Genomic DNA, 9645 nt, shown 5'->3' with positions numbered 1-9645 from the left:
TTCATTAGCTGTTTTATGGCACTGTGTGGGTGGGCTACTGGTTTCCACCTATGGAGTGTGTGGGCCGTGCTAGTTTCCAGTCGTCCTGTCAAATGTTTTTGGAGACTAGCACTACCATGCAGTGTACGAGCCATGTATTCCTTGGGTTGGCCATGTGAAATTCTAGTGAATCGTTACAAGCCACCAAAGAAAGTGAGCATTTGTTTATCGACCACTGTTTTGTGGCCACGAAAAGTTTCGTTCATTAAAAGGACTAACAAATGACATCAATTTTATTGCAAACTTCAAACAAATAACAGTATTACAGAAAATGTGTAAAGCAGCTGGAGCTCCATAGCCACTTTCCAGCTATTTCTCCATGCCATCAGAGAATCTTGTTTGTGCGACTAACAGATACCGACCTATTCCACTGCAAAGAAACATAACTGGGCGATTGTAGTGGGGCCTCTAATTCCGTTTGATCATATCACTTGAGTGTTTACGTACAGTTAACATACTGATGACTGTGTTTATAGTGCATGCACATATAACATCAGTGTAGTTTGAAATTGGGATCTTTTTCACCATTTATTTTTGTTAAATTCGCCCCATGACAGCCTTGACGTTTGCCTATCAATTACATTTGCAGCATGCTCGCTGCTTATACCTATTTACACAAACAATCCGTAGATGCTTTCACGTTCCAGGCACATCTTAAGATTAGATTCTGTTTGACGTTGCTCATTGAGCCTGTGCAGAACCCATAGGTTTTCATATGCTGGAGTGCATGTAGGTGTATTAGACATGATGGCCGGCCAAGCGTACACCCTTCCTATTACCGTCTGTACAGCCTCTTCTCTGACCCTATTGTCTGGGTGTCCTGAATTAACTTCCTTTGCATGAGGGACTCAGTCAAGTCTGGCCAACATAGCGTACACCACGGTACAGTGAGACGTGAAAGTTATACCAGTGCAGTGGCTATGCGATGAAGTGTCTAGCTAGTCTACCTTTTGAAGGTCACAGGTCCTAAACTGTCGTAGAATCATGTATTCTACTAGGAAATCTTTGGTTTCTACTAGGAAATCTTTTTAAGCGCTGAATATCACGCAATTATGATGCTTGTGGCGCATGCTCACAAGACTTTTCTGCTCATAAAACGTATCGTGGGTGTAAAACAAATTTTAAGCTACAATTTCGCCCACTAGAAAATAAGAACTTCCCGACTTTCGGAAGTTTTCCTTGCGAATATTTCAGAAGAGGAGATCTACTGTAGTGGTACATACGTGGTACATGTGTGGGGACACCAAAGATTACCTTTCCTATTTTTGGCGCAATTGTCTGTAATTGTAATGCGCACATGTGCCTAGTAAAAAACTGTTGCCGCCACTACCCTTCATCCTCGGCACTGTACATTCCGATTATCTTTTGGCGCTGCCAAGTTGTCTTCATTTCGAGAACACACACCGCGATTTCAGGTCGTGGTGCAAACTTGCCGTGGTGCAAACTGTTGATAGCAGATGCCGCCGCGCCGACATGCGTCGGAAGGTTCACAGAATTACGCTCGGACGGTGACTTTTCTTGTGTGGAACGTAGCTTGTTCGAACGGGGCCAGTCGGCTGTGCGACGTCGTCTCACGTACGCTGAAACTGTACGCAGGTACCATCGCCGTACACCAAGCATAACCAAGCGGTCACGGGTCAACATTACTCGAGAGCGGCTATTTTGCTGCGGTCTGGAAAGGCTGGCTGGGTCCCCACGCAATACATAATCGCAAGCAACTTTCTCACGTTTTCAGATAGTGCTTCTAACAATATGAACTTCGGTTTATCTACGTTGTCGGCCCGAGAAAATCGGAGCTTCGTCACGCTTTCGGATACGCGACTCCATGTACGCGATACGGCAGCTGGCAGCAGCAGCAGCATCGCCGGCTGCTCCCGCAAGAACAAAAATTGTTTGTTTAGAAAAGTTTTAGCAGTTCAATGGTGCGTTATTTTGTAAAACAAATAAAAAAAATGTGTATTTTGGACTACACTACACAAAATATTGACAATTATTAATGTTATGACGTCATTATGACGTCACGCGTGGCAGCAGCCGTTGCCAGGGGGGCGTGGCTGGTGCCACGCGCGTGGCAGAAGACGCTGCCTAGAAAAAAATCGAACAAAATTAAAAAGGTCCTAGGGCCTTCATATTTTAATACAAGACGGCTTATATTTCGTTTAAAAAACTGGCTGGAGATTACGATACTCCCTAATGCGATATTTGGGTTTAGCAGCATAGAGTTTCATACTAATATACACTAGAGGGAAATCTGGCGCCACTGTTTAGGGAAGCAGCGCTTGACCGAGTGTTCCGTCATGACTCGTGTACCGGACAGGCACGTTCCACTCGTCCTTGGCATGGCTCACAACAGGCTATAAAGTTTCCTCTGGCTGCAAAAATGAACCAATATTACTGCAGAAGATTAATCGATTTTGTTTTAGTATTGTAAAATTAAAGCTCCAAGAGGATGTATATGTCAGGGATTATTTAGAAGCTTCATGCAAGATGAACAGAAAAACAATGTTACCCCTTTGGGTAAGTCTCGTGCCCCGCGCGGGGCACGAGATCTAGCCCCCTCGCGGTGGCTCCTGCCCCGCAAAAGTGACGTCAAACTAAACTAGTCACGTGACTTTCTGTGACGTCACTTTTTTTGCACAATCGAGGACGTTGTTTGAGGCGTGTGTGCGCCATGTGGGATTCCGGCCCTGGCTCCAACCGCAAGCCTGCGCAACGTTACGTCCTTATCGCCTTGCACAGCGGCTGCCTCGCTGCGCTTTTAAATGCAAAGCATTTGTTAGTCGCACGATGTCCGGCGTCGGCGCCGTCCACACGCTCACTGGGCATGCGCGTCGAGTCGAGGCGATAGCGAACTCTCTCGCGAGGGGCATTGGATTGGATTCGAACACTCTCTCGCGAGGGGCATTGGATTGGATTCGATTGGATTGGCTTGGATTTGGATTGGATTAAAGTGGATTGTGTTGCGTCATAGCCGCGGCACGTTGCGTCATAGCCGCGGCAGACGCGCTGGGGCCGGCGCATGGGCAGTACTCTCTCTTCCGCGGTTTCCTCTCCTTCGGGCGCGCTGCGCATATAACCGGTGTGCCGTTCTCAGGCGAAGCAACATCCGCGCTTGGCTGAAACACCTAGAGTCCACGCCGCTTTACAAGTACGCCAACGTCGTCATCGACTGAGACCGGCTTACGCAGTCCCCTCAACGTTATATAAGCGGCGGAGCGCGCGTTCGGAATTCAGTCAAGGGCGTCTTTGCTTGGCTTTCGCTTGACGTGACGCTTTGCTTGACTCGAGTGGATGCGACGCATTTACTCGAGTTCCCCCCGTGGGAAGATGCGGGCGGCTTTTTTTTAAATGCGGAGCATTTCTTAGGCTCGCGATGTCACTCGTCGGTGTTGTCGGCGCCGCCCACACGCTCACTGCGCATGCGCGTCGCATCGAGGCGCAGGTGCGCGTCTCTCCCCCGTACCCTCCTCGCTCTCAACAACAGGTGCGGTGGTGCGGGAGGAGCGCGTGTACCCCGTGCGCTCCGTCGCTCTCAACAACAGCTGCGGCGGTGCGGGGGGAGCGCGTCTGTGCGCGCATGCGTCGTAGCTACCCGTGCTCTGCGGTCGCGCTCAACAGTAACGGCGGCAGAGCGTGTACACGTGATAACGGCGTGGTGGGTGCGTGGAAAGTTCGCGCGCTTGTGTACGGAAGTGGGCGCATGCGCGTCTCTCCCCCGTACTCCTCTCCCTCGAACGCGGGCGGTGTGCATAGGTCGGCAAAACAGAAAGAACTCACTCAAATTCAGTCACAATTTTTTTCATTCACGCTGTACTCAATCAAACTCAGACTCAAAAAGCTCGTCTTTTCACAAAATCACTCGTACTCACTCATCAAATACTCATTTGTAATCATACTCACTTGTACTCAAACTCATTTGTCCTCACGAGTATTCGTACTCAATCTGTACTCATGAGTACTCACTCTGTACTCATGAGTACTCAATCTTCTGTACTCATGAGTTCTACTCATTCTGCAATCATGAGTACTACTCATTCTGCAATCATGAGTACTACTCATTCTGCACTCATGAGTACTCAATCTGTACTCATGAGTACTCAATTTGTATTATTCACGAATAATCAACTTATCTGCACTGTTAGCTAGGTCGTATCTCGAATGAAAGACTAAATAAAAAAATAAAATGTTTAATAAATTAGAAAAACACAGGGTCGGGCTCAGGGGAGCTCGGGGCTTGTCGGTGCGGCCGTGGCCGTAAACTGCGGTTTTCTGCGTGTCTTCGGGTGGCAGCTTTTGTCGTACGTTTTCGTTTCCGGGCGCGCTGATACTCTCCTAATCGTGCTCCAAATCTGAATTGTGCCTTCCCCCATGCACAATGAAGCGTTTCCGTACATTGACGTCCGTTCGTATCCAGATCACTGTCCGCTTATTCACAGATGCTCGATGCTGGCGTTTGTTTTTTGTTGTTCCGGATACTAGAAACTTCGTTAAGAGGGTGTTCGTCTCATTGAGCTTCGGTGAATTTTAAATCTGCTTTATTTTATTGTGTGTGTGCCGTGGGATTCACTTCGTCAGACCTGAACTTGACAGTGTTTACGGCGTTGCGTTAGTCGCGCCACTTCCGTCGGCGATTGTGTTCGTATAGCTCGTCGCGTGCTTGATGCATGTGGGGGCGTAGACGCCCGGTTTGTCCGGTGGCGAGCTGCGCTGTGTAGGGATGGCATAGTGCGGCGCGTTGAGGACGTTGCTTGAATTGCCGTGTGCGTTGCGTATGGTGTGGGAGCCGATTGGCTTTTCGTTTAGTGTGCGGTAGCGTGGCGTTTTCGTAGGGTGGCATGGCTGATCGGTCAAAGTCGTTGCAGCTCCGTGCTCGCAGTCGCCGTGGTTGTTTCGGAAGTGAAACCGTTGTGGCGGGGAAGCGGGCGTAGTTCGTGCCGTCCGTTCGGTCCCACATTCCTCGGCGTCGCAAGCGTGACTTCATCGTCAGGGCATTCCATGCTTCGTCTGGATCGGGTTCATTCGTTGCCGTTCTTGCCGTGTCCGTGTCGTCGGTCAAGACCTCGTCTTTTGCCCGTTGTTTCGAGAATGCTATAATCGCTATCTCTCCCATACAAGCAGGATCCGTTTATCGCGAGTCCGCTTGCTCGCGGTTGCGTCGTCTTGTACGAAATGGTGTTTTTCGTGTGAGTCTCGATCGGAGCGCGGGTGCCGGTGATCTTGTTAATTCTGGCTCGGACATGCCGCATGCGCTGGCCGTGTCGTTGCTCGTTGACGGACCTACTTGCACGAGTGTCATGTCGTTCGTCCGCTGGACTCGGGCGGGAGCAGCGGGTGTCGGAGAGCTCGTACGTTCCGGTAGGGTTGAAGCGCGTGCGCTGGGTCTTTTGTTGCTTGTGGCCAGGTGATTTCTGCGGTTGTAACATTCGCTGGCCAAGTCCGGATAGCAGCAGCGGGAGCGGAGGATGTCGCGAATAGCAGTTTCCTCCGGGTGTGCTGGCTTGGCGGCGTTCTGTGCGCTGTGCATTTCGTTCGCTGTGGTCAGCTCCACTGGTTCAAGTTGGATGTCGTTCGTCACCTCTGGTGCGTTTCGTGCGCTGTGCGTCTCGTTTTATCTAGGAAACTCCCCTATAATTGGTGCACGGTCGTTCGCCACGTATGGTGCATTTCGGGCGCCGTGCGTCTTGCTCGCTTGTCGGGGCCATATCCACCAATCCGGATGCGATGTCGTTAGTTGCGTGGACCGGCGCCGGGACAGCACGAAAGAGGAACGGGCGAAAGAGGAACGGGCGACACTGCAATACCTCGCGCTACGCAGCACGAAGTTGCAAGTTTCACGGCGCAACCGCCACAAGTACTCCCTCCCTTATGTGTTTACCTCTTGGCTAAGGCTTGCGTGCTCGCCGATCCACACGGCGGACCAAAACGATTATTTGTACCGCGGTCCGCTCATCACGTGATAGGACGTCACCAGTTCGCGCGGACGGCCGTTGGACCGTGCAGGTCCGCGGCCTTCGCGGTCCAAATATTCGCCCAGGCTTTTCGGTCCGCAGTCTCGACGGCGGACCACGACATCAATCAGCGTGGTCTGACAGCGGCCGCGTCGCGTGGGCGGAGCCGCGTCCAGGTGCGCCAATAGAGAACAGCGCGGCTGTTTCGAAGCGCTCGAAGGAGCCTGTAAATCACCCGCGGTTGGATAAGCGACGGGCTAGGCTTACAATCGCGACGCATACTTCATTCACGCTTTTTCTTGCGAGTCCTATGACTCTTACTAGCGCGATGTTAGCTATGATTATCACTTTGTTTCACGCATGTGGACCTCAATTTAGGGAAGAGTTCGGTTCCAGCGAGCGGTGACGAGCCGTATGCAGCGCGGATCGCCCCGCCGTCGCCACTCGTCGTGTCGCCTTCGTGCAAACGACCGCGGCGGCTGCGTGAGCACGCCCGCCCGGCTTGCATGCGGGTGGCCGTTATTGTGGGGATAAAATATTTCGTGCAGGCTTCTGCGTTACAACATGTTGTCGCGGCCAAACGGCGCCTGTGTTCAACCTTCTAGCTTGTGAGTTCAGACGGTCGGCCATTCGCGGTCCGCTCAGCCGGCCCACCGTGTGGATGCGCTCTGCTTTGGATCGGACAGCGGCGGACCGTGACGTCTCATCACGTGACCGATTGGACCGCGGACTCGGTCCGTCGTCAGGGTGGCGCGCCGCTTCTTTCTTTCTCTCCAGGGATGCTATCACGGTGCCAGGAAAGGAGCTGAGGGCAACAGGCTATAGAATGCCTCTCATTGGTCGATGGCGTGGGTTAACCGGGGTCAGCAAAACAAACAAACAAAAAAGCGGATTTTCCGCCGCCTTGTGCCGCCGGTTGCACACCCTTTCTTTTTACTTTCACGTTCGCGCTCCCGGTGCGGGCGCGCCAGCGAGGCGGCTCAGCGAAGAGGGAAAAAAAATCGCCCTTCTGATGCATTTCTGACGCCGCGCTCTGGTGTTTTTTTTTAAATGCAGAGCATTTCTTTAACTCACGATGTCACCCGGCGTTGTCGGCGTTGGCGTGCCTCGGCGTCCGCAACAGCCGTTCCAGGTGCGCCCTCTCCCCCACTCCTCCTCTCCCGCATCACGCTACCCTCCTCGCTCCCAACAACAGGTCCGCACCCCTCCCCCTACACTATATAAAAAAATGATACTTACCGGCGCCTGGTTTCGATCCCACGACCCTGCGGGCGGAACGCAAGGTACATGGTGCTCTACCCATTGCGCCACAAAGCCGACACTGAATGGAAGGCTACGAACGCGCCTTATATCCTTGACTCATTCAAACTACGTCAAGAAGCTGCTGATACAACGCATTCACTACCACCAACTCCCCAAACACTAAACGTTAACGCAATACACCCACCCCCTATGCGAAGCATTTACTCGAGTCCCCCTCGCGGGGAGATGGGCCCTTTTTTCTTACTTTCATGACGTAAAGTTCCCGTAATAGCTCGAAAGCGCAGCAACGTTTTAATCGTTGTGTGCTCCACTGTACATATAATTAATGCACTGTCGACGCCGGTAGCGTCAGAAAGCGCACAGCTGTTAGCCAAGCTTGTATGGCTACGGTTCCGTGTATAATTCATGTCTGTAAATAAGAACTCCCGAGACTCCATGTGTCTTCGAAGCGCGCGGGGTTGTAGCCTGAGACTTTCACTTTCATATTTATGTCTGGGTTCAAATATCCCTGTTTTATTTTTGTTGAACAAAGCTCATAAATAGGAAGCATGGTACCAGCTTTAGTAGCGAAGGAATATTTTGCCAGTATGAAGCCCTCGATTAAGGATTCCTTTAACTTTTGGCCGAGCGGCTGAATCGCGGGGCAGTTGGCCAGTTGTAGAGAGGGCACATTATGTACATAAAGCTACTTAACGGTGACCCCAGTAGCTCCCATGTATACAGCGGGGCGTGATAATAAGTTGCAATAATAAATTATCTTTATGACATGCACAGACAGGCAGACTGACAGGCCAACATTGTCGCGCTCAAGTGGCCAAAGAAAGGATATCGTCTTTAAAACCAGCTGGAAAAAGACGCTGCCGCCACTGTTCCGCATTCTGCGAGCATTGCGCAACCGTACCCCTCGCAACCGCCGCCAGCCCGCAAAGTAACAGATGAACAGAAAGACGAAAACCGGCTACCGCGCGAAAAGCCAAAGAGGGAGGTTCCGCAGCGAGAAAGGGACAGGACAGGGGCGCTACGCGTCGTTGTGTCTATTTCCGCTAACAGCACGGTCAAAACTCCCACGGGTCTGACCTTAATCACTAATTTGTGTGTGTGTGTGTGCGGTTAACCAGAGCGCCCGACACAAATTTGCTGCACCTGGCGACGCACCGACGGTGGGCCCGATTCGCGGCTGGGTCAAACAGCCCGCGGCAGACGTGCCACGACTTGGCGGCACACAGCGCCTCCAAGTCTACTCTCCTTTTCCCATCGAGCCGGCCGCACCAAATCATGCCTGGGACGACCATTCCGAAAAAGACATGCAGCGAGTAGACCCTGGAGACGGCGCCGCTGAGTCGCCTTCCCTTTCTTGTCGTGGCTCGGCTGACGCAATCACTTCGCCTGCATTCGCCGGATTCAAACTGCGGCCAGTGATAGTCCTGATTGGAAAGATTCGAACTGCAAGCGGCTGCGGCGGAACCCCGGGGGTATAAAACCAGCCCTGAAGCAGCGGCTGTGCGGCGGTATTTCATTGAAGGCACTGAGTTCAGAAGTGCTATCGCCTTTGTGCGAGTGATGTAACGCTCTTGCTACCTTTGTATATATTGTATATAAATGCAGCTTAAAATCACCGTCGTCTCGACAACTTCATCGCTCTGCTCTGCGCCGCGCCGCGTCGATGGCGGACTGAGCAGGGCAACGTCGCAACAGTGGTGACTGAGCAGGAATGGCCCAGTCCCAACAGTGTGTCCCAACAGTTCGGGGGGGGGGGGGGCGTGAGAAGGGGATCGCTCGCAGTCGAGGGCCGCAGGGCACCCAGTTGCTGCCGCTGCTTGCCGTTAGTGTCGAACTGCGCTGCCGTGCTTCGTGTACTCGAGAACAAAGTTTGCAGACGCGTTTTTCGGAGGCGTGATAGCTTTCACTGACGTCACTGTATTGCCGTGTTAGTGGGTTGGTTGCACAGTGGAAATCTGCAGCTCTTATCTCGAGCAGTGCGGATGAAGCTGACAGCGATCGATCAAAAAGTGCGGTGGCGTCGTTATGTGCAATCCACATGTTTTACGAGACGTTCCAAGACGCGAGCTTAAGCGACAATCCCGGGGTCTGGCGTTGGCGTTCATCATTTCAAAACGATTCCTTCACGAGGCCTCCCACAGTGCGAGCTTAAACTCGGCAGTAGTTGCTAGCGAGGGGTGGTCGCCCCGCCTGTAAACAGTAGTGAAGGTAGGGGAATAACAACCACAGAAATTCATCGTCATCGTCAGCACCCTCATTACACGGTGGCATAAATGAGAAGCGGCGAATCGGGTTGCCACTCGAAAGTAAAGCCGTTCGAAAGCAAAACGCTCCTAAGCAGCAAGATGCCAGAGCTCTTCGACAAAATATTCGAGGCTAAACAAGGCGTCGCACG

This window comes from Haemaphysalis longicornis, unplaced genomic scaffold (genome assembly GCF_048455015.1).
Source record: "Haemaphysalis longicornis isolate Haplotype H1 unplaced genomic scaffold, Haemaphysalis longicornis Haplotype H1 scaffold_8, whole genome shotgun sequence".
NCBI classification, from domain to species: Eukaryota; Metazoa; Arthropoda; class Arachnida; order Ixodida; family Ixodidae; genus Haemaphysalis; species Haemaphysalis longicornis.
Note: the sequence above shows the minus strand (reverse complement) of the source record.